The sequence below is a fragment of the Salvelinus sp. IW2-2015 genome, linkage group LG37 (assembly GCF_002910315.2).
Source record: "Salvelinus sp. IW2-2015 linkage group LG37, ASM291031v2, whole genome shotgun sequence".
NCBI lineage: Eukaryota > Metazoa > Chordata > Actinopteri > Salmoniformes > Salmonidae > Salvelinus > Salvelinus sp. IW2-2015.
Genome location: NC_036876.1, coordinates 6480152 through 6506506, shown reverse-complemented (window position 1 = coordinate 6506506; position 26355 = coordinate 6480152). Strand labels below are relative to the sequence as shown.

General features: G+C 40.0%; 1 pseudogene; it reads left to right on the top strand.

Annotated features, from left to right (window-relative positions):
- LOC111960328 (phospholipid-transporting ATPase ABCA1-like) overlaps positions 1-26355 on the top strand; it is a 232665-nt pseudogene that overhangs the window by 87987 nt on the left and 118323 nt on the right.

Sequence of the window (26355 nt, the reverse complement as noted above, 5' to 3'; positions counted from 1 at the left end):
AGTAGGCAGTTTTTCATGCACACACCTTTGCACAAACACACACTCAATCCCATAGTGGATCTATTCAATCAGGCATTACGCAACATTTATTCATTTGTCTGGTTTAACACAGGTCATTACAATCACAGACTGTTTGCAATCTAAATAAGTCTAGTTAATTAGAATTAGACGCCTGATTGTTACCACCTTGGTTGTGTGTTGGATAATAATGGAGAAAGAGAATGGTTGGGGAAAAACAAGGCTGAGCTTGGAAAGTCAAAGCCTCATTAGTAAATGTTAAAGGCCCAGTGCAGTCAAAAACATGATTTGCCTATGTTAAGTGAGCATGGAAGGTGCTAAGTGAGCCTCACACCTGCTCCTGGGAACAGCAGAAAGGGGGTAGCCAACAGGAAATGTGACACAGTGTCACTAATGAAGTTAAGACTGATTGTGTTATTCTGAGAATTGTTGTTATTTGTGTCACACAACACCGGTAACATAAAAATGTATATAAATTACCTTTTGTTATAATAGCAGACACCTTTTTTTATGTAATTAAGGAAATATAATTATTGAGCTGTGGGTAGATTCTGTGTGGAATACTATTTATTATGTAGCTTTTCTGAGGACATGAATCAAAAGTCTAATTTCATTTTATTAATGTAATAGTAAAATAATATTATACAACAGATGGGTCTAATCCTGAATGCTGATTGGTTATAACCCCATTCCAGCCGGTGTCTATTCCACAAATTACCACCGGCTAAATCTATGACATTAAAATGCCTATTTACTCTGTTCCATCTGACTGCACAATCCACTGTCTCATCAAACTTGACCACTATAAAAAGCATCGAGACATCATCTCACATTTCTTTTAGACTAACATTTTAGTTTTCAACAGAGGAGATTTGTATAAAACTTGCTGTCTGTCTCTCCAACATTTGCAACATTGTTTCAATATTGAAATTTGATCTCCAGCTGTCCCATAGTAATGAAGGTGTTGGGAGTCAGGACGAGACAGACACGCAGGCATCTTTTCCCAGCCAGTCGAAATCATGAATCATCTGGCATCATTTTTATGGATATATACAAAGAAATGCCAATAGAAAACAAGTCACACGAAACGCAGCTATTTGCTGTCTTTCCAGCATCAGTTAGAAGTGATTGTGTTACTGTAGCTGTGTTGTTGGCTAGCTCCTCTGAACAACAGTGTCCTGACAAGTGAGCACGTTTTCTATACCAGGCGAAATCACGAGTCATTACTTTATTGTTATGGATGTATCCAAATAAATGTCATTAGAAAACAGGTAAAAAAATAACAGCAAATTCAGCTACTTTTCTGTTATTCTGTCTGCACTGTTTGACATGACTGTAAATTAGCCTTAATTGGCTAGCTAGCAAGCAAGGGATAAGAACGTTGCCAACCAGTATGGCAATGGAACACTTAGGACGAACGACTGGGTCCATAGATACAGAACAACGACTTAATGAATGGGCCGAACCGATAGGACGAACGACCAGCCAGTAGCAACCTTAGATTTGTGTCAGGACTATATCTCATGGAAGGATGAAATAGTATGAATAAATGAATACAAATATAGTTAATGAAAATATATCAATCATTATTTGAATATGTTGGTAACCTGTTGTATAAAAGTGATAATGCCCCCGAAGCCAGTGTTTGTCTCGGGCCTAACAATAACCGTGCCAATTATATCCTCCAATCACCGGCTTCTTGGACATTATCACTTAAATAATATATGCCAGACACTTTTATCCTAAGCGACTTAGTCATCTGTGCATATATTTTACTTATGGCAGGGGCCTAACAACTTATGGGTGGCCTCAGGAGTTGAACCCACAATCCTGGCGTTGCAAGTGCCATGCTCTACCTACTGAGCTGTACAGGCACATGTATTTGTTATTTACTATCTATATATGCATTAATGACACGTGACATATTGTCACATTCCTTATTTTGTCATGAGGAGAATAAGGTACGTCTTCTTTTTTTTAAAGATTATTTGGAAAAGCCACCACTCAATATGAAGGCAGGGGTCTCAATCAGGAACCTTGTAAAGATCTATAAAACTGGGAAAAAGCTTGCAGTGGATGGACTAACTGTGGACTTCTTTGAGAATCACATCACCTCTTTCCTTGGTCACAATGGGGCAGGAAAAACAACCACCATGTAAGTAACACAATAATACAAATGGACTGAATTTATGTAGTGCTCTTCTAGGTTTTTAAAGCTTAAAGGGAAAATTGCCTCAAAAACTGAAAAAAATACCTAAAGAGAGTTTTTGAGTGGATTTCCCCTTTTTAGAGCTTTACATCATTGTATGAATGCAACTCACCTCATCCACTGCCAATGTGTAACACCCACCTGGGTGATGCCACAGCAGCCATTTTGCCCCAGAAAGCTCAACACACAGCTATTACAGTGGAGAGGTGAGGAAAGGACTTACAAACTGGCAGCTCTCCATGGTAGCACATGAGGACACATTACATAGTACTTCAAATGTATTGTGCAACAAAAATAAACGCAATGATTTGCACATTTGTTTCATCTAGTTCATTTAACTCTGATTTCTTCTTGAAATAATGAAGTACACATAAAATAAAATCTTGCTCTTACTTTGTGATGAGTTTGAAAGATGACTAAACTGCGAGTGGAAAGTGAGAGGGAATTATACTTGACGGGTTACATTGTTTTCACAAGCTGTTTACAGTTAATTCACTTTTTAAAGATGCAACTTCACTGCAGCTGTAATGAGATTACTCTATCATGTCTATCCTCACAATTAAATATGTGAATTTTGTTGATTGATTAGCCAACCATGACACATTTTGTTGATTAGTTCTTATACACTGGGAAAGTCACGTCTATTTCCGCCATCACTTTCATATTCACTTTTTCTGTTTTTGACTGGACTTCCAGATTATATAATCAAAAAACAGAAAATGTGGTTATTTAAGATATACAAAAGTGTATATAAAATTATATTCATAATTGTGGATTAATTTACTTATACACAATGCGTTTTATGAAGGTTTTCGATTCCGTTTCTATAGATACGGAAGTGAAAATGACGTCACACTTTCCCAGCACATTTTCTTGTTCTCCTTTTGTCTTATAGGTCGATCCTGACAGGACTCTTCGCTCCGACGTCGGGGACCGCTCTAATAAACGGCTATGATATCCGCACAGACATGGACACCATTAGAAAACATCTGGGAATGTGCCCTCAGCACAATGTCTTATTCAATGAGTAAGTGGCATTCAACAAGTGGATCGATATCGCTCAATCACCTCTTCAATAACCTCTCAATATCCCAGCAGGCAAAACTTGTTGCAATGACACCACTATGTCATGGGCAGGTTGTGCACTGGTTGTATAAGGACGTTTTGCAAAGGTCTGAACAGATAACAGCCGAAATATGACAGACCCCCGTGGTCTCTAAATGTTGATATGAAAAGACTTCTTGGTTTCTTGGTGTAAAAGAGACCAGCTGATTGTAATCTGGTTATATGGCCTCTTCTCAGCAGGAAGAAACATGTTTACAATTAGACAATTTTCATGAAAATGTTATGTCACAGTTAATGTTGGACGTATTCCAAATGAAACATCTACAGTAACTTGCATCTCAAATCATTGTGATGTTCTCACCCATCCTCGTGCCTACTTCAAACTAACCTTTTTTCATTCCATCCACTTTCTTCCCTCTAATAGTGTCATTATCAACCACAATGCAGACTCACAGGCTGACATTGTTCGCTATGCCCTTTCATAATCGGGTTCTCTTCCATTTTCCCCTTTGCTGAGTGATCACCTGCGACCTCCGACGCCTCATGTCTCTTACATCATGATTATGACTGAATACCGGGCAAATTATGGCCATTAATATTTATCCCAACAGAACTGAAGTGTCTATAATTAAACTGGGGCTCTCAATATTCATGTGTACGGGAAGTAGGCTAGACGCTAAAACGTACGCACAGATACGCTCGCCGGCTTGGCAGTCAAGATGATTCCGCAAACGTTTGTGACATATGAATGGAGTCGGCTGGCTGGAGTGGAAACAGTGGTGTCAGAGTTGTGTGGATTGTGTTAATATGACAGGTTGAGAGTTGATGATGAGGGTACTTATGGGCGCTAATAAGTCATCTATGAGTCATGAAGGACCATATGATCTTGTTATAGCAGTTAAAGTTCATTTGAAGTTTAGTTCAAGAGTGACTATCCCGTGTAACTTTAAGCACAATGAAATAATATATGTTTCAAATAATATATAATCAAACATTTTATTGTTATTATTATTGTCACTTGTCTGGAAATGCAGAAAATATTGGATCCACTTTTTGTACATTTGATCAATCAAATCATTTTTTCTGCTTCTTAGCCTTACAGTGGAGGAACACATCTACTTCTACTCCAGATTAAAGGGACGAAGCCGAGATGAAGTGAAAACAGAGATTGACCAAATGATCAAGGATGTCGGGCTGCCACACAAACGCAAGGAGTTTGCCAAGAACCTGTCAGGTGCGTGTGTCCAGGGAATGCGATCATGCACAAATGTAACTTTATATAACATTTTCATTAGGTAACTCTGTCCCCGAGCCACCACTTGTCAAACTGTGTGTGCACGCATGCGTGTGTGTGGAAATGCAGGTGTAGAATCCATTGTCTGGGGGGCAAACAATATGCTTGATAAATTGGCTCCAGTCATGGGTTGCATGTGAACAAAATCACTGAAATATGACATTCAAGGTTAATCTAGTCTGACATTTCCACAACATTAGCACAACACAAGACACATTCACAACAGCTCCCAGAGTGTCAGCCTGTGCTGTTCTGTGTCAGGTTTCCATCCAACCTTTTTAATGTGAGGAAAGTACATGTCAAATAAAAATGAGACGACAGACCTAATGGCCTGATGGAAAGTCATTATCCCGATACACAATCGGGTTTCTTCACCATTTGTGTATCTGCTTGTTAACAAATCAAATTTGATTTGTCACACGCGCCGAACGCAACGCGTGTAGACTTTACCGTGAAATGCTTGCTTACAAGCCCTTCCCAACGATGCAGAGTTATAAAATAATAATAATAAAGAAAAATAGTAACACGAGAGGAAGAAAATACTCAAGAATTGAGCTACATACAGGGAGTACCAGTACCAGATCAATGTGCAGGGGTATGAGGTATTTGAGGTAGATATATACATCAAGGCAGGTTAAAGTGACTATGCATCAGGATAGGTACATAGTCACGTGTGACTCAGTTGGTTGAGCGTGGTGCTTGCAACGCCAGGGTTGCGTTTTCGCACTGGGGGGACCAGTACTAAAACGTATGCACTCACTACTATAAGTCGCTCTTGATAAGAATGATGACTCAAATGTAAGAGGTAGATATGTACATAAAAGCAGAGTAAAGTGACTAGGCATCAGGATAAATAACATAAGGTATTTGAGGTAGATATGTACACGAAGGCAGGGTAAAGTGACTAGGCATCAGGATAGATAATAATATGAGTAAAATAGAGTACAGAGTAGCAGCAGGCAGCATAGGATTTGTGTATGTGATGTGCAATCTGCTTGGAAGGTGTGATATTCACACTGGCAATAACACTGTCGATCAATAGTATAATTGTTTCATGTGCTTGTACTATCTGTAGCAAAATGTCAAACTGACCATTAGCTACAGTACATACCTTGCCATTCTACGACAGTGTTTTCCTATCCTTATTGAGAAAGACACCTGCTGGTTTTGATTTCAACCAAAAACGTAACCTTTATGAAAGAAAAAAGCTGACAAACTGTAAGTGATATCAAGACCAAACCTCAAAGAAATTGATCAGAATGAGCACAGATATGCTTTTTAAATGTCAAAATTGATCAGGCCTAGTCTGAGGGCCACTGTAAATGCTAGTTTTCATTTCAGTCTCTTGGTTCTCGTTTCTTCCCTGTATCGATCAATAAGGTCATTGATTAGCTAGGAAGTCCACACACCTGGTTTTCAGGTCTAACTCTGACACATTTTAAAGGAAATAAATAAAACTTGAAGACAATGTGGCCCCACTGCATGGATCTGAAATGATTGGATCATTTTACACAATATGGTTAAAATTCCACCTACCCTATCAGAGGGAACGGTGGAGAAACAGATACCAGGAGCTAGGGGCCAGAAGTTGATTTGGAATTGTATGTTCTCTCAAGGGCAGAAAAAGTCCTCTTCTAATCGTACCTGTTTCCCTATACCTATTCAATTCATTAAGAACCACCACACAAGTGTCTAGGGTGTAGGGGCCAGGGGTCAATTTGGAATTGGGGATATGTGTCATTTGAAGGGAGCAGAAAGTGACCAAATGTGAACTGTGTCCTCTCTCAGGGGGAATGCAGAGGAAATTGTCGGTGGCAATCGCATTCGTGGGAGGGTCCAACATCGTCATCCTGGATGAACCCACAGCGGGGGTGGACCCATACGCCCGGAGGGGGATATGGGAACTACTGTTGAAGTACAAACAAGGTATGGGATCTGTCGGTTGAATACCAAACCACTCTGTTGAGCTCCAAAGTCTATACACTATGTATGATGTTGTTTGGAATGTTGACTTTAAGTATTTATTATGGGTCTTCTCTATGGACAAACTTCTCAGATATGGACCAAGGTACTTCAGCTTCAGCTTTTTCTCTGTCTTTTTACTGTTGTTTTTATTTCTTTACTTATCTATTGTTCACCTAATACCTATTTTTTACTTAAAAATTGCACTGTTGGTTAGGGCCTGTAAGTAAGCATTTCACTGTAAGGTCTACACCTGTTGTATTCGGCGCACGTGACAAATAAACTTTGATTTGATATATAGGAATATCCAAAGTTAATTGCATTGTAAAACATCCAAAATTACATGATTTTGTATTTTTAAAAATGACAAAATGAAGGTAGATCATTTGGCTTTAGGAGAGCTCACGCAAGTTAACTCTTTTTTTTAAATTAGCATTTCATTGATTTAGTTTTAATGACTATTTTTCTGGTATGCTTTTGCTTGAGTCGGCAATGACACAGCTGTCTTCCCAGTCTACAGTATCGTCATGGAGACCGATACTGTTGACTAGATGACAGCGATAATAAGGCATCGGAGACTCATCCAATTTGATGGGACACTTAAAAGGCTCTTTAATTGTTGACATATTCAATTGCTTGTCATTTTCTGGGATGCACTTTTGCCTGTTTGCCCAGGCTTCCCTGTGACTGAAAGGCAAGACATGGACATTATAATAACACATTTCCAAGATGTCTAAATGTTTGATGTGCACTGAGCAGCATTTCATCTTAGCTATTTCATTAGCAGTGTTCTTTACCTAATCAAGTCCCATCCAGGGCTTGAGAACTCTTGTTTAATGAGAACATTCACATCCATACTAGTTAAGTGTCATACTGTAGCATGTCTTATTGGCACCACGATGTCAGAATTGTTGCTAAAATTGATCATTATCACTGGAATGGATTTGCACTGAGAGGATATTTGTTTGAAACCAAAGCCAAGCTGATATAATGTATGTTTTACTTCCTTGATAAAGGGCTTTGGTCTGAAACTTAAGAGTAACTCAGACATTTGCTTAAGTTACAGATTTCGGCTGTTTTTGACTAATTGTTTTTCCAGGAAATGGCATCATCTGATTCTCAAATGTTCCCATTAGTCAGTCTAAGTGTTATTGATAGCAAGTAACTGACACCTTTCACATAGTTGAAGCGCTGAAGTAGCCAAACTTGTAACATGTATGCACTGTAGCTTGTTAATTAGAACATTCAATAGACACTAATGAGGTCCCTATAGGAATACATCACATTTCCACCTCCATGTATTCCTCTGAAGATCTCTCTGTAGATGTTTGACGATATGACCTGCATGGAAAATTTGGATGCTGATCTATGATCTTCCTAGTTTACTTCTAAAACATATGTATGGGGATCTAATGCGTTCCAATTAAACTCATGTGCTGAAAGCACTTGCCGTTCCCCAATTTGAACTGTAGATGTGTGGACATGTGTCAAATAGTTGGGTAGGAGAGAGAAGGGAGAGAGTGTAATCACGGCGTGGAGGAGTTCTTAAAGAGCAACAAAACGCACCAATTAAGAAAAACAAGATTTCAGTCTTGGGGGGGTGGAGTTTGATGTGGCAGTTACTGATGTTTGTCCCCCATGAGACACCATAGCAACAAAGCCAGTATTCCTGGCTTTGAATCTAAGATACACTACATGACCAAAAGTATGTAGACACCTGCTCGTCGAACATCTCATTACAAAATCATGGACATTAATATAGAGTTGGTCCCCCCTTTGCTGCTATAACAGTCTCCGCTCTTCTGGGAAGGCGTTCCACGAGATGTTGGAACATTGCTCCGGGAACTTGCTTCCATTCAGCCACGAGCATTAGTGAGGGCGGGCACAGATGTTGGGCGATTAGGCCTGGCTCGTAGTCGGCGTTCCAATTCAACCCAAAGGTGTTCGATGGGGTTGAGGTTAGGTTTCTGTGCAGGCCAGTCAAGTTTTCCACACCGATCTCAACAAACCATTTCTGTATGGTCCTTGCTTTGTGCATGGGGGCATTGTCATGATGAAACAGGAAAGGGCCCTTCCCAAACTGTTGCAACAAAGTTGGAAGCACAGAATCGTATAGAATATCATTGTATGCTGTAGCATTAAGATTTCCCTTCACTGGAACTAAGGGGCCTAGCCCAAACTCTGAAAAACAGCCTCAGACCATTATTCCTCCACCACCAAACTTTATAGTTGGCACTATGCATTCAGACAGGTAGCGTTCTCCTGGCAACTTCCAAACCCAGATTCGGGCTGCCTGATGGTGAAGCATGATTCATCACTCCAGAGATAGCATTTCCACTGCTCGAAAGTCCAATGGTGGCAAGCTTTACACCACTCCAGCAGTCACTTGGCATTGCACATGTGTGCGGCTGCTCAGCCACAGAAACCCATTTCATGAAGCTTCCAACGAACAGTTCTTGTGCTGACGTTGCATCCAGAAGACGTTTGGAACTCGGTAGAGAATTTTGCAACCGAAGACAGGCGATTTGTACATGCTATGCACCTCAGTACTCGACGGTACCGTTCTATGAGCTTATGTGGCCTACCACCTAGGGCTGTGGCGGTCACGAAATGTCGTCAGCCGGTGATTGTCAAGCTAATAACTGTAGGTCTCACGGTAACTGGCTTTCACACACAGCCTACAATCCACTGATGCAGACCATTGGAACATCTATATTTTAAAAAGTCTAATAAATCCATGTAAAATAGCCTACACCTTCATAACAAATCCATGATTTACTTTAGACAGGTCTAAAGAAGCATGATATGAAGAAAATGTAGTCTATTTCAGAAGAACAGAATAGCATATTCTGGCTATGCCAAATGGCTTTGGGCTACACAAGTTAATTTAGGAGAAAAGATTTGCTTAAAATTCCGTGGCATTATTTTATATGTTTTTATAGTATGAAGACTACAATTGAACAAATCTGAATAAAATGGAAAGAATATTTTCTCCAAACGATTTGAGGGACTGCGCACATACGGCAATTCTGTGTTGAAAAGTTAAAAAAAGAAGTAGTACTCCTATATGCTTAATTTAGAGCTATTAATTTAACTTTAGTTGTTCTACAAACGTTGGGCTATATGTTTTGATATTTAATACATTGTAAGGCTGCAAGATGCAACTCTAATGATGACTTGAAAAGAAGTTGCTTGAAAGGCATGAACTCTGCTTTGAGTGTGTACAGCCTGCTCAAAAAACAGTCTCTCATTCACAATTTGAACAGCAATTGATAATGCCTCGAATTTCACGGCAGCATTCCCTTTGTGTGGCCGTAATGCACCCTCAAAAAACCCATGCCTTTTGTGGCCGTTGTGCCGTTGGCCCTTTCTCACAGGCTACAAGTGAAGACAGACACATCAGGGACTCAACTCCAAGATGCATATTGAAGATATTGGAAGAACTGTCCACATTTACTTTTTGTCAGTCAACAAGATGAGTAGACCTAACGAAACAGCAAAAGCACTAGCCTATGTCAATCTAATATCCCCCATAATAATAAAGTCAACCTATTCTATTCTCTGCGAGAAATAAATATTCCAAACATAGTCTGGGACAGTTGTGGGATGCGATAGATCCCAAATTAATACAGCCACTAGCATCAAAAAAACTTTTATAAGCAATGTGGCTGACGCAACAGATCAGAACATTTACCTTAAAATGTGATAAAATATTAGGCTATTTCGTCACATTATAAGCGCAGGAATGCGCACATGGCAGTAGGCTATATGCGCAAATGTTCCATTAGCGGGAAAACACCATTATCAAAAGTGACGTCAAATGCGATTATGCATGTAATGCTTTTATTATAGAGGCGCATTTTAATTGTGAAAATTATCTTCCCCAAACTTGAAACTCACGCACTGCTTATGTATGCCAGTTTGGCTCTATACTCCTTGTAAAGCGGATTAATGTGGTTCATTTTAAGAAGTTATTTTGCCACTTGTGATACAAATCATATCAAAACATATATGCCTATGGGCACACATGCGGTGTGCGACTATGATTAGAAAAAGTGGCAAAAAAAGGCATTGTTTCTTATGCTGGGTATCATTCACAAGTGATATATATATAATTCACAAGTGATAATATATAATTCTTTACATATACTAAATAATATACAGAACCAGTCAAACGTTTGGACACACCTACTCATTCAAGGGTTTTTCTTTATTTTACTATTTTCTACATTGTATAATAATAGTGAAGACATAAAAACTGTGAAGTAACCGATATGGAATCATGTAGTAACCAAAAAAGTTTTAAACAAATGTATTTTTGGTTTCCTTCACTCTGCGGTCCAACTCATCCCAAACCATTTCAATTGGGTTGAGGTCGGGTGATTGTGGAGCCCTGGTCATCTGATGCAGCACTCCATCACTCTACTTGGTCAAATAGCCCTTACACCGCCTGGAGGTGTGTTTTGGGTCATTGTCCTGTTGAAAAATAAATGATAGTCCCACTAAATGCAAACCAGGTGGGATGGCGTATTGCTGCAGAATGCTGTGGTAGCCATGCTGGTTAAGTGTGCTGTGAATTCCAAATAAATAATTGACAGTGTCACCAGAAAGCACCATCACACCTCCTCCTCCATGCCTCACGGTGGGAACCACACATGCGGAGATCATCCGTTCACCTACTCTGCGTCTCACAAAGACACGGCAGTTGGAACCAAAAATCTAAAATGATTGACTCATCAGACCATAGGATAGATTTCCACCGGTCTAATGTCCATTGCTCGTGTTTCTTGGCCTATGTCTTTTCTTCTTATTGGTATCCTTTAGTAGTGGTTTCTTTGCAACAATTCGACCATGAAAGCCTGATTTACTCAGTCTCCTCTGAACAGTTGATGTTGACATGTGTCTGTTACTTGAACTCTGTGAAGCATTTATTTGAGCTGCAATCTGAGGTGCAGTTAACTCTAATGAACTTATCCTCTGCAGCAGAGGTAACTCTGGGTCTTCCTTTCCTGTGGCGGTCCTCATGAGAGTCAGTTTCATCATATCGCTTGATGTTTTTTGTGACTGCAAATGAAGAGATTTTAAAGGTTCTTGAAATCTTCCCAGTTGACTGACCTTCATGTCTTAAAGGCATGATAGACTGTTGTTTCTCTTTGCTTATTTGAGCTGTTCTTGCCATAATATGGACCTGGTCTTTTACCAAATAGGGCTATTTTCTGTATACCACCCTTACCTTGTCACAACACAGCTGATTGGTTCAAACACATTAAGTTGGAAAGTAAATTCCACAAATGAACTTTTAACAAGGCACACATGTTAATTGAAATGCATTCCAAGTGACTAGCTCATGAAGCTGGTGGAAAGAATGCCAAGAGTGTGGAAAGCTGTCATTAACCTCTCTTGGGTACGTGAGACGTTAGCGTCCCACCTCTTCAACAGCCAGTGAAATTGCTGGGCGCCAAATTCAAATACAGAAATACTCATTATAAAAATTCAGAAAACAAAACATATTTTACATAGGTTTAAAGATTAACTTCTTGTGAATCCAACCACGGTGTCAGATTTTTAAAATGTTTTACGGCGAAAACATACTTTACGATTATTTGAGAACATAGCCCAGCAGACAAATCATTACAAACAGTAACCAGCCAAGTAGAAGAGTTACACAAGTCAGAAATAGAGATATAATTAATCCCTTACCTTTGATGATCTTCATATGGTTGCACTCAGCAGACATTAATTTACTCAATAAATGTTCCTTTTGTTTGATAAAGTCTCTTTATATCCAAAAACCTCTGTTTTGTTCGCGCGTTTTCTTCAGTAATCCACAGGCTCAAACGCAGTCAAAACAGGCAGACAAAAAAATCCAAATTGTATCCGTAAAGTTCATAGAAACATGTCAAACGATGTTTATAATCAATCCTCAGGTTGTTTTTAGCCTAAATAATCGATAATATTTCAACCGGACAATAACGTCGTCAATATAAAAGGTAAACAAGAAAGGCACTCTCTCGGTCTCGCGCATGAAAAAGCTCTGTGACACTTTACGGTCCACTCATTCAGACTGCTCTTACTTCCTCATTTTTCAGAATACAAGCCTGAAACAATTTCTAAAGACTGTTGACATCTAGTGGAAGGCAAAGAAACTGCAATTTCAGTTCTAAGTCAATGGATACTGTAATGGCATTGAATATAAAACTACAAAACCAAAAAGAAAACTACTTCCTGAATGGATTTTTCTCAGGTTTTCGCCTGCCAAATCAGTTCTGTTATACTCACAGACACTATTTTAACAGTTTTGGAAACTTTAGAGTGTTTTCTATCCAAATATACCAGTTATATGCATATCATATATTCTGGGCCCGAGAAGCAGGCTGTTAAATTTGGGCATGCATTTCATCCAAATTTCAGATTAAAGAATTAGAATAGAATTCCTACCCTAGAGAAGTTAAGGCAAAGGGTGGCTTGATGACAAATGTAAAATATATTTTCGTATGTTTAACACTTTTTTGGTTACTACAGGATTCCATATGTGTTATTTCATAGTATTTATGTCTTCACTATTATTTTACAATGTAGAAAAAAAGTGAAAATAAAGAAAAACCCTTGAATGAGTAGGTGTGTCCAAACTTTTGACTGGTACTGTATGTGTGAAATTATATTTGAATTAGAGTGGAACATTGTCATGCACCTGTCTCAAAGCAGGGGCAGCGGGAAAAAAATACATGTCATCTATGCACTTTAATAGCGAATGGAGGACGCTTTTTCCGTGGTTCATTTTCATGCCAGCCAGGTAGGCTATACTATATCTGTTATAAAGATAAGTAATGTGCTTAATATTGGTAAAGTTGAGAAATATATATATATTACCAGACCTAGCTTAAATAAAGCTGATGGGATCCTCCTCTTTTTAGTAGAGGCCATCACTCTGTTTTCTCACGCAATTGCTTAGCCTACGGAAATGTTGCGCAACATGAGCTCATGGGCTCTCATGAAGTGTTTGATTCGATTTTCGATTACATTTGCATTGATATCAGAGTGATTAGAGGGACAATAGAGTGCTGAGTACCAGGCAGTGAGTAAGTTTGGTAGGCTACAAATGGCCATCAGCAGCATCAGAGCTTGGAGAAGCCTAATTACTGTGATTAAATGGTCACGTGGAATTTGACTGCCGGTGTGGTGGTAATACGGTCACCGCAACAGCCCTACTACCACCTCGTGGCTGAGCAGTTGTTGCACCTAGACGTTTCCACTTCACAATAACAGCACTTACAGTTTACCGGGGCAGTACTAGCAGGGCAGAAATTCAACAACTGACTTGTTGGAAATGTGGAGTCTTATGACGGTACCACTTTGAAATCCACTGAGCTCTTCAGTGAAGCCATTTTACTGCCAATGTTTATCTATGGAGATTGCATGGCTGTGTGCTCGATTTTATACACCTGTCAGCAACGGGTGTGGCTGAAATAGCTGAATCCACTAATTTGAAGGGGTATCCACATGTATTTTGTAAATATATACAGTATGTAGTGTAACTTAAGAAATCTGTTATGTGTTCCGTCGTGGGATTTGCAGCTGTGTATCACTTGTTAGTGGGCTACTGAGCAGTGTCGAAATCGAAACTCAACCTCAGAGACTGACTTTATAAACAAAATGATCCTATTTACACTTTGTTGTCAATTTTGACACTAGAATACATTTTCTGGACTAATATCGATGCCACATAAGCCGCTTTCTATCAGAGAAGTAGTTTATTGCCTAACTTCAAAGTTTATCTCGGGAGTACATTAAATAGCATGTACTGATATTACAGCTTACAGCGTTATATATTTGGTTAAAGCTTAATGACTTAGCAGTGAAATATATTTTCATATTTAGGCAAGGATGTAGTTGACAAAAGGTTTGGTAATGATAGTGGATTATGTTTAAGTTGCATTTGATCACTTGGGGAAACAATAGCATTTATGCCATTTAGAGAATGCTAGAAAATGATCCGTGCATATCTAGTGCTACAGCCTGCAGTGTGTTTTTAATTAAGGTGATGAATCATTGAGATAAGACAAATGTTCTAAGCATAAATCAAAAAGCATAAACAACGTCATTTTATGGATATTATGCATTTATGAATGAAATTAGGCTGAATTAAATGCCTCGTCTCTCACACATTTTTTATAATCACGTCAATACATGAAATAATCACTGTGATGCCACATTGCCTTGCAAATTAATCCTACTATCACCGATATCACAGCTGCAAACCAATTCATGGGTTATTCCATGAACAATTTGTTTCGTAGCTACTCAATCTATTATGTATACAGATTGTAATTTCATACAGCATCTCCCCGGTTGACAAATGACATAATATAGTATCAGAACAAACGAATCCCCTGTTGACAAATGACATAATACAGTATCAGAACAAACGAATCCCCTGTTGACAAATTATGTAATACAGTATCAGAACAAACGAATCCCCTGTTGACAAATTATGTAATATAGTATCAGAACAAACGAATCCCCTGTTGGCAAATGATGTAATACAGTATCAGAACAAACGAATCCCCTGTTGACAAATGATGTAATATAGTATCAGAACAAACGAATCCCCTGTTGACAAATGATGTAATATAGTATCAGAACAAACGAATCCCCTGTTGACAAATGATGTAATACAGTATCAGAACAAATTCATTCCAAACGTTGGAGCAGTAGTGTAAACAAGCTTTGCTTGTACAGTAAGGGATCTGTCGGTGTTGACATACAGTTCCTTCAAAAGGTATTCATACCCCTTGACTTTTTCCACAATTTGTTGTGATACAGCCTGCATTTAAAATGGATTCAAATTAGATTTTGTGTCACTGGCATGCACACAATACCCCATAATCTCAAAGTAGAATTATGTTCTTAGACATTTTTACAAATTAATAAAAAATTTAACTTTTATGGTAAGCCTAAATTAAGTTCAGGAGTACGAATGTGGTTAACAAGTCACATAATAAGGACTCACTCTGTGTACAATGCATGGACTAACTCTGTGTACAATGCATGGACTAACTATGTGTGCAATAATAGTGTTTAACATGATTTTTAAAGACTACCTCATCTTTGTACCCCACACATACAATTATTGGTTAGATCCCTCAGTCGAGCAGTGAAATTCAAAACACAGATTCAACCACAAAGACCAGGGAGGTTTTCCAACGCCTTGCAAAGAAGGACACCTATTGGTAGATGACTAAAAATAATAACAAACATTGAATATCCTGTTAATTACACTTTGGATGTCAACACACCAAGTCACTGCAAAGATGCAGGCATCCTTCCTAACTCAGTTGCTGGAGAGGAAGGAAACCGCTCAGGGATGACTTTAAAACAGAGAGTTTAATGGCTGCGATAGAAAACTCAGGATAAATCAACAACATTGTATTTACTCCACAATACTAACCTAAATGACAGAGTGAAAAGAAGGACGCCTGTACAGAATATATACCAAAACATACATCCTGTTTGCAATAAGGCACTAAAGTAATCAGGGGAGAAGGGCCTTGGTCAGGGAGGTGACCAAKAATACGATGGTCACTCTGCCAGAGGTCTAGAGTTCCTCTGTGGAGATGGGAGAAACTTCCAGAAGGACAACCATCTCTGCAGCACTCCACCAATCAGGCCTTTATGGTAGAGTGGCCAGAAGGAAGCCAAACCTCAATAAAATGCACATGACAGCCCATTTGGAGTTTGCCAGAAGGCACTTAAAGACTCTGCCTATGCGAAACAAGATTCTCTGGTCTGATGAAACCAAGAATAAACTCTTTGCCCTGAATGCCAAGCGTCACGTCTGGAAGAAACCTGGCACCATGAAGCATGGTGTGGCATCATCATACTGTGGGGATGTTTTTCAGCTGCAGGGACTGGGAGACTAGTTAGGTTTGAGGCAAAGATGAACGGAGCAAAGTACAGAGAGATCCTTGATGAAAACCTGCTCCAGAGGGCTCAGGACCTCAGACAGGACAATGACCCTAAGCACACAGCCAAGACAACGCAGGAGTGGCTTCATGACAAGTCTCTGAATGTCCTTGAGTGGCCCAGCCAGAGCCAAGACTTAAACATCTCTGGAGAGACCTGAAAATAGCTGTGCAGCAACGCCCCCCATTGACGCCATATGTATATATATATATATATATACAGTGCCTTCGGAAAGTATTCAGACGCCTTGACTTTTTTAGTTTTACTGGGGTGGAGGTGTGGTAAGAGAGACCATCCACCGTTGTGATATAACTCAACACTCAAGACACTATCCTTCCAATTCATAAGTAACTTCCCACTTTTCTCAATTTAAATGTTTTATGTACTGTTGATAGGATAAACAGAACACTCTCTTTAGATACAGCCTGTTTGAAGTAAAAGATGTAGACAAGCACAAAACTAAGTACAAGTCATGTTTCTGAACGTTGTCCCTTAAAAGCAAAAGTTCACAATTTGTCATCTTCATGTTCGTCATCTCCTGCTCCACCCCAAAATAAACAGACTGTATGTGAAAATGTTGCGTTTCTGTGTTTTAAGAAAGATAGAGAAAGATAAGTGTTTCCAGTGACATCGTCAACCAATAAGTAGGACATGCCTAATATTAGGAATATTATCATTCCTCAGACCTCACCCTTCACCTAGTCAAGTTTGATGCTTAACTAGTGCAGGGTTTGGACTAGATGAGGGCTTGAGGAGGATTGACTAGTTTAGAGTTAAGAAGACTGGGTGATGTCTGAGGAGGAGGGAGGAGGATTGACTAGTTTAGACGTTAAGAAGACTGGGTGATGTCTGAGGGAGGAGGGAGGAGGAGGGAGGAGGATTGACTAGTTTAGAGTTAAGAAGACTGGGTGATGTCTGAGGAGGAGGGAGGAGGATTGACTGTAGTTAGAGTTAAGAAGACTGGGTGATGTCTGAGGAGGAGGAGAGGAGGGTGACTAGTTTAGAGTTAAGAAGACTGGGTGATGTCTTGAGGAGGAGGGAGGAGAATTGAACTAGTTTAGAGTTAAGAAGACTGGGTGATGTCTGAGGAGGAGGGAGGAGGATTGACTAGTTTAGAGTTAAGAAGACTGGGTGATGTCTGAGGAGGAGGGAACATTTTCTGAATGTGGATTTGGTTAATTAGGGTCCAGCCTCGGCACAGCACTACGAAGTGCTTACTTTAGCCTCAGTACACAAACCTATTAACTATCTTGCAGCTGTTAAACTGCATGAATGTCTGCATCCCTCCATTTGATGTACTCTTCAAGGAAAACAGGATTTTACAACTCCGGTTTCCACCGGTATTATGTTGCATGTAGTCACAGCACAGGAGATGTACCCGTGTTTCCCACTACTTTGATTTATCACTTTGTTCTGTAATGCACCACAACACACCATAAATCAGTATACCTTTGTGGGCTGCACACCAACCAAACACATTTATTTTTCTCCCAGCTCCCATCATCCAGTGTGTTTTTATTATTTCTCCCTGTAAACCAAGGCAATTTCTTGAAAAATCAACAGCGAGCACAAACGGCCATGCAAAATGAGCTATGTCAGTAGTGCCGAATCACATGGGACTACCTGCTGCACTCCTGCCAATTTCCCCCTTCAAAGAACCGCTCTTTTCCATACATTTTATACGCTAAGAAAGTGCATTCCATCACATTTGGTAAAATATGAACACCTGTAGCCACCTCCCATCATCATTCTGGAGGCTTTTTTTATATGACAACGTTACTAGTTAACTATCTTGCTACTTTGGGGAGAAACAATCTGATTGGAAAGTGTACTGGTAAACAGTACTGGAGACACCTTTCAGTTTTTGATACAGCATCTTGTTTGCTAACAACGAGATTTGCGTTTCCTAATTCATGTTAAATAAGTGCATTCTTTTCCCCCGCAGTTAGTCAAGGTAATTAGTTAGCCAGCAAAATGTGTTTGCAGTTAGTTAGCAATTGTTTCTACCCTATTTTGCGTGCTACAGTAGTGCTGCCGTGTCAATTACTTGTCTACAAAAATGAGGCGTCTCCAGTTGTTTACATTTTACCATTGTGATTGACATATTTACAGTTAGTTAAGTACTGTATCCCTCTTTGCTAGCAAACGTAATGCTACCTAAAACTAATACGGTGGCTCCACTAATGTTTACATTTTGATGTTTGTGACATGCTTGTTTTGATACTTTCAGAGTCATGTGATTTCAGTGAGACACTCAATGGGCGTCTGGGCCATGGTAGTAAAGAGCTATAGCATAGCACAGAGAACAAATTCAGAAGCTCAGATGGTGACAGGGCACAAGGGGTGGGAGGAAAAAATTGTTGGGTTCTCAGGTCCTCCAAACAAAATAGCATATTGCTGCGTGAGGCTATGGCTAACGACCTCCGAGTGTGTCCTTATCCAGGTAATGCGTCCTGTGGGGATACAAATTTAACTAGCTCGGAGGGGGAAAAAACGACACGCTCAGCAGATAGCCCTGACCTTTTGTTATAATGACCCCAAATCTGACAAAAAATGGGTGGGGAAATCCAGCCGGTCAGCTAATCAAGAGAGAGTGTGCGTCATATCACGGAACTGTATGTCCGACTGTACAATGCCCCTCTACTTGTGGCTGTTACTGTGGCTGTTAGTGTTTCAGCATAAATTCTCCAGGTAAAGGACTGCATTATCATACCATCACCAATATTATGCAGGTACAATTGTCAATTACACAAAACAGCACAGTGTATTTCACTTACATATTACTTTGACTCTAGTCAGTATCTTGTAATATAGGGGTTGCTAGTTTTCCCATTGTTGTTTTACACAATGGTTGCATGTAGTGTTTAGGCCTAGTTTCACATCCGTTTAGCAGTCTTGCAGTATGTCGCCTGTTACATCATTATTTCCTCTTAAAATGTAAATATCCTGTTACACTTCAATAAAGCCATTGTAATGCTAACCTTTAAAATCCTACATGTCCTTGCATATCAGAGTATAAATTGGAGACAAGGGGTGTTTATACTGTTTTGAAATGTGGCACAATCAACAATAACAGAGACACATTTCACTGCTGCCACTACGCACGCTGTGAGCTAACGACATCAGCTAGATGACCATGCTGTGACTTCATCACAAATGTCATGCCTGCTTCCTGATTGACTAGGAATGTGCTAATTAGTATATGTTAGCTCAGGCTGCATGATATAACCCACCCCTCCCTCTGTGAATAGGCAGGCTCCGGGGTCGTGTATGGATTCTCTGTGGTTGCCATTTGGTTTCACTCAAATATAACTTCCACTGACAAGAAAGGAAAGTGTGTTCAGAAACACAACAAAGGGACTGTTAGTAGATTCATTGAACCAGGCCTATGCATAGTTGTATGTTGGTTATATAGTATTCTCTTTAGGCGGAAGTGTATGTAGTTGTTGTTTTCTATCTTGATTTGGAAGGAAAACTGTTATTGCAGAATTTGTCATTTGTTCCAGATTCCCACCCACACACAGTCTTGTTGCTTTGCAGTACAGTGTGAGTGTTAACACAGAGGGCTGGACAATGAGGAAATAAGCACAAAAACACAATGTTCAGTTCAATGACTGTACATTTGTTGTTTATTTGGTGCAACTTTCTTTATTTCTCAAGATGGTTGACAAAACAAACTACTCCCAGAGTACTGACTCACACACATACACACACCACCCCCCTACCACCTCAAATTGGACCCATTGAGTGAAATCAATAGATTGGTTTTCTCCATCTCTCCCCCGCAGGTCGCACAATCATCCTCTCCACTCATCACATGGATGAGGCGGACATCTTGGGAGACCGCATTGCCATTATCTCTCACGGCAAGATGTGTTGTTATGGCTCCTCCCTGTTCTTGAAGAAATACTTTGGCAGTGGCTACTACCTCACTCTGGTCAAGGCCGGAGACGGGCAAATGACTGGAGTCAAGCAGCGCCAGGTGAAAGAGGTAAATGGAGGAGAGTGAAGTTGCCGCTAGACACTGATCTCGGGTCAGTTTTTCATTTTACCAAACAATGGTTAAGGTTTGGAATATCCTAGATCCTAGATCTGTACCTACGGGAAACATCACCCAGAAGCAAAGTGAATAATTTAACGTGTGTGCTACATTTTGCATTGATGTCTGTTTTGGGCTTAGGAAATGTTACGTGTTGATAACTTATCGATATGATTTTTGAAAGTTGTGCTAACAGTTGAAATTGTTGAAGATCCAAAACATGCCCCGGGATTGAAAAATAGTTCTCTATTTAGGAAATGATGGAGCTGGGTGAACTCCACACTTGACACTTCATGTGCTACCTAGTTAAAAATCCCAACGTTTGTTTTATTTTTATTGGCTGTGCGTTTTCAGCTTAGTTCCATTTGATCATTGTGAGCTAAACCTGTATTTCCAAAGAAAACATACAACTCTGGTGCATATTTGCAATTGCCCATTCATGATGTCTGATCCCACATTGAACAGCATCATTACACCAACCAATAATTCACCCATAATGTGGCATGATAATTTGTTAGACTTTTTGCATCTGGGGGAATCACTCCAATAGTAACCTTTAAGATACATCAGCAACATTTGCCATGCAGTCCATTATTGACACGGTTCCTCTGACTTTCCAAAGTGATCTGACTTGTGCCCACCCCTGTAATGATCTATGTTTAGTCTCCCCCAGCATGAGAATTGGCAGATACCTCTGTACTGGATGATACTAATTGTCTTGAGGGAGGGGGGGAGTGGGATTCTTGATCTAGTTCCTTGCAGTGCCTTGCACACTTAGTTTTAATCAATAGCAGCAAATGAACAAGATTCACTGATGCCTGCAGGGCTACAACAATTACCATTCGTCTATAGGCTCTTTGTGGGGAGTGGAGTAATTTGTTAAAAAATAAACAAATAAATTAAGAACAAAAAGACAAACAAGAGAGATGTAATGCTCCCCCAAAATGACTTGCATATTCAGCCCATTGGTGCCGAGGACTTGGCCTGTGGTTCTCATAAAAACAATAGTTCATGCTTCCCATTCTGTCCATTGACTGTAAAGTTAAAGCCAGGCACCACAGGGTGAAATTACATCTACTTATCAATTTTGAAGTTTTGGGGTATTTTTGTCCTTTAATATCATTATTTTCTAAAAGTAAACACAAAAATGGTCAAAAACATGTTTAGCACACTACCGTCATCAAAATGCCAATTTTAACTACTTTTACATGGATATACAGTACAGTGGGGTCCAAAATGATTGACACCCTTGATAAAGACGCGCAATAATGACTGTTTAAAATAAATAATTCAAATACTGACCAATATTGTATGCTCCAAGAAATTGGGAAACTATTTTCTTTAATACTAATACAATTGCTCATAGAAATAGATTTTGTTCAACAAGTCATATGTTTTTCCCTCAAAGGTAGGGGTAAAAATGATTGACAAAGATTCTTATCAAGTAGTCAAAAGTTTAGTATTTGGTACCATATTCTTAGCACGGAATGACTACATCAAGCTTGTGACCCTACAAACTTGTTGGATGCATTTGCAGTAAAAAAAAATAATCTGTGTTTTAAAAAAAATTGCGCCCAGTAGAAATGAATGGTAAATAATAGATGTGTCATGTTGGAGTAACTTGCATTGTAAATAACAAGAGAATATGTTTCTAACACTTATACATTAATGTGGATGCTACCATGATTATGGATAATCAAGAATAAATAGTGAATAATGATGAGTGAAAAAGTTACAGTGGGTCAAAGATCATACCCACAAGACATGCTAACCTCTCACCATCACCAATAACTCATGACACGATGGCTGAGCGAATAACATGAAATATATACAGTGTCCATATTAGGATAGTCTAAGTAGGACTTTCAACCTCAGCAGTCCTGCTTAGACCACAGTGGTGATTCGATAGATATGAGGAGAGAATTATGAAGGTAACAATCACCCTGAGAGCTCCACCGTAATGCAACCTTTTTCTCTCTAATAGGAGACTGGTGAGTCATTGAGGAGAACCAGTCTGGTTGAAGGGATCGCAGGACAGAACTGGAGTAACTCTGAACCCACAGGTAGGACTAACACCACCTAAATACAATTCATCAACAGGATCCCCCTTAATAATGTATCCAATCTTTGTCATGTTTGTCCCTTGTGCTTCATTCACAAGTGCCATATACAGTATGTTTTACCTTAACTGTCATGGGAAATAGTTCAATTGAAGGACGATTTTATGTCGTGTTACCTAACATTGTATGGGTGGAACTCACCACCACACAGCTAGAACAGAAAAGAGAGACGAAGAGTGGCCTGAGAGTCTGACAGGCTTCAGAATGTCATGTCAGCAGTTGATTGTCCACTCCATTTCTTGTCACAGTGACATCTCTAAGTATTCTAGTCCACGCTCTCTCTCTCTGAGATCTGTGACACTGGCTAGTGGGTCTGATTGCCCGACCAGTGTCAGTCCCAACCAGAGTAGGTGCCGACCGTTGTCCCAATCAGTAATAAGGCAGCCTTGGTCTTTCCAACAGCATTGAAGGAGTTCCCACAATGTGACCAACCACCTTATGTAGCAAAAGTTGAAATTGTGTTTTTTACATTGGATAAAAGCAGAGATACAAGCTACAAAACGGTTTATCATACACTGCATTTGAGGAACAATGGGAAAGTAATTCTGCCTTGAAAGTTGATTAACTTGTAACCTCACTTTTGAGAAAACGGCCTTTGAATGTTTTGGTACCTATTTGAGAGCTCTCCTTTGTCTACACCCATTTAGCATCGTTAACACATTCTTAAGCTTTAGCCCCACCCAAACTCTGACCCTTTTACTTGCCCTAGCAGAGCTGGTTAGGCTGTTTTTATGTTATCCAGAGCGTTGGTGACTGTAACTGTGCTGCTGGCAACAATTTAATTACGCTTTTTTGACAACGTTTACTGACACCTGCCATATTCAACAGGTGTTGAGCATTCCTAAATTCATCAGTTATTCTGAGCTATGGCACACTCAGACGAGAGTGCTCTGAATTAGGAGTATATGGCCAGACTGAATATGCGAACGCACCCGAAATAGGTACTTGCATAGTGGAGTCTTTTGTTAACTAATGAACCATAATCCCAACTCATGACGTTACTACCCTGCATGAATCTGCAGGTAGCTAACCAACCAGGTTCAATGTTAGCTAGCTAACATTAGGCTATAACTAGCCAAGCAAATGGCTCTGAGATATGAATAATAAGATCATACACGTAATGTTAGCTAGGAAGGCAGCCAGCTAGCGTTAACTAGCTAACTGTACACTTTAACTTGAAATGAAACCCCTTTCTGTCAAATATCTGAAAATGTAGTTAGCTAGACTATCTTACCCATATACAATATAGATGGATGTGTCCTGTCACAGATGCCATGGTTGCCCTTCGTTTGAAGATATATTCCAGAGACAGGTGTTTTCTCCATCTTCTTAGCTACGAATTCCGGTACGAATTCCACTGATTTCAAAACTCGGTCCTCCAGAATATGGAGAGCAACACATATGCAGATTTACTACGTAATAAAAAAATTTAAAGCCGCGTTAGACAGGATTACCTAGACATACTGACAAGCTCAAATAGACAGAAGCACGCTATATGGCAGACCAATCCAAACTCAACTCTCGGCATGTCCAGCCCACTCATTATCTCAGCCAATCATGGCTAGCGGGAAGGTTGCTGGCTTTTTCTGTGGCTAAACCAACTAGGCTCATAATCAATTTTATTCCTATTTACAGAAGGCATACACGTTTGTTATTAAGGCACATGAAAGTTCAAATGTTTGAGATGGCATTTCTGCCAAAAAAATGCATTTTGATAAAGAAAAAAGTTTATGTTCAAGCGGCTCTCCTGTGAAGTAGTGATCCGCGACATACGCCTTGTTTCCTTAAACGGGTCACATATGCTGGCACTCTTGGCATTCTCTCAACCAGCTTCCCCTGGAATGCTTTTCCAACAGTCATGAATGAATTCATTCATACATATGTTAAGCACTTGTTGGCTGCTTTTCTTTCACTCTGCAGTCCAACTCATCCCAAACCATCTCATTTGGGTTGAGGTTGGGTGATTGTGGAGGCCAGGTCATCTGATGCAGCACTCCTTTACTCTCCTTCTTAGTCAAATACCCCTTACACAGCCTGGAGGTGTGTTTTCCGTCATTGTTCTGTTCCCACTAAGCGAAAAAGAGATGGGATGGAGTATCGCTGCAGAATGCTGTGGTAGCCATGCTGGTTAAGTGTGCCTTGAATTCTAAATAAATCACAGACAGTGTCAGCAGCAAAGCATCACCACACCATCACACCTCCTCCTCCATGCTTCACAGTGGGAGCCACACATGCGGAGATCATCCGTTCACCTACTCTGCGTCTCACAAAGACACGGCGGTTTGCACCAAAAATCTCAAATTTGGACTCATCAGACCAAAGGACAGATTTCCACCGGTCTAATGTACATTGCTCGTGTTTCTTGGCCCAAGAAAGTCTCATCGTATTATTGGTGTCCTTTAGTAGTGGCTTCTTTGCAGCAATTAAACCATGAAGGCCTGATTCACACCGTCTCTTCTGAACAGTTGATGTTGAGATGTGTCTGTTACTTGAACTCTGAAGCATTTATTTGGACTGCAGTTTCTGAGTCTGGTAACTCTACTGAACTTATCCTCTGCAGCAGAGGTAACTTCCTTTCCTGTGGCAGTCCTCATGAGAGCCAGCTTCATCATAGCGCTTGATGGTTTTTGCGACTGCAATTGAAACTTTCAAAGTTCTTGACATTTTCTGGATTGTCTGATCTTCATGTCTTAAAATACTGTATTACCTCATCCCAGGTGTAGATGATTAGATTTCACTTTCACTATAGCTTGTGCATGTCGTGATAGTCTTTGAAGCAGTCCCTCTCTGCCAGGAAACAAAAAGTGAACTGGCATTTCGGCCTGAAGATCTGTCATTTCACACTTTTTCTCCCCCTGTGTTTTGTGCAATGCGTGCAGCTCTTCCTTTTGTCTTTTGGCATGTGTGTTGGATAGTGGCGCTCACCTTGAATGGGTGAGTAATGGTTGTGAGGTTGCTTTGGGCCCCCAATTCAGACATTTCCAACACCAGCTACTTTTGCAAGGCCAACTGGGAGAGAGGGGTTTGACCTTTTGCTTTGGCCATCTACTTATGGAGAATGAAATCCTGTACTGTAGCAATGTCCACAAAGTGGTAAAAAAAAGCCTTATACCACTTCCTGGTCTTGTGGAGGACCTGATAGTAGAGCATCAGATAGGTCGACACCCCCTATGCTGGCATTGTAGTCCTTCACAGAAACAGGAGTTGGGTCCTTCTGCCTCAACCCCAAAAATGCCTCATTAGCATTTTTCACCCGCCTTGAGACATGGTCGTTATTGCATGGCTTATGCTGTGTGGTGAGCATGGTTATTTCCCTAGTGTCCTTCCATTTCACAAAAAGCAGCTTGTTAGTCCTGATCCAACGTATGGTCCCCTCTCCGATGTCTTTGTCATGTCGTTTACCTTGGTCTTGGGGAAACCGATTTTGTTAGGACAAATGGTGCCACAAGCCCAAATTTTCTTTTTCAAGACGTCTATGAAAAGCATGGGACTAGTAAAAAAAATTTACACAAAGAGCTCGTACCCACTGCCAAGTAAGGGGAAGTCCATCAGCTGCATGACAGAGTCATAACTAAGACCCTACCCAGCGAGTGTTATCGTCTTGTCTTCATAGATGAAAAGTTCCATGTGTAGGCAGAGGCTGAATCCGCTAGCACAAAGAGCTTGTAGCCCCATTTGGTCAACT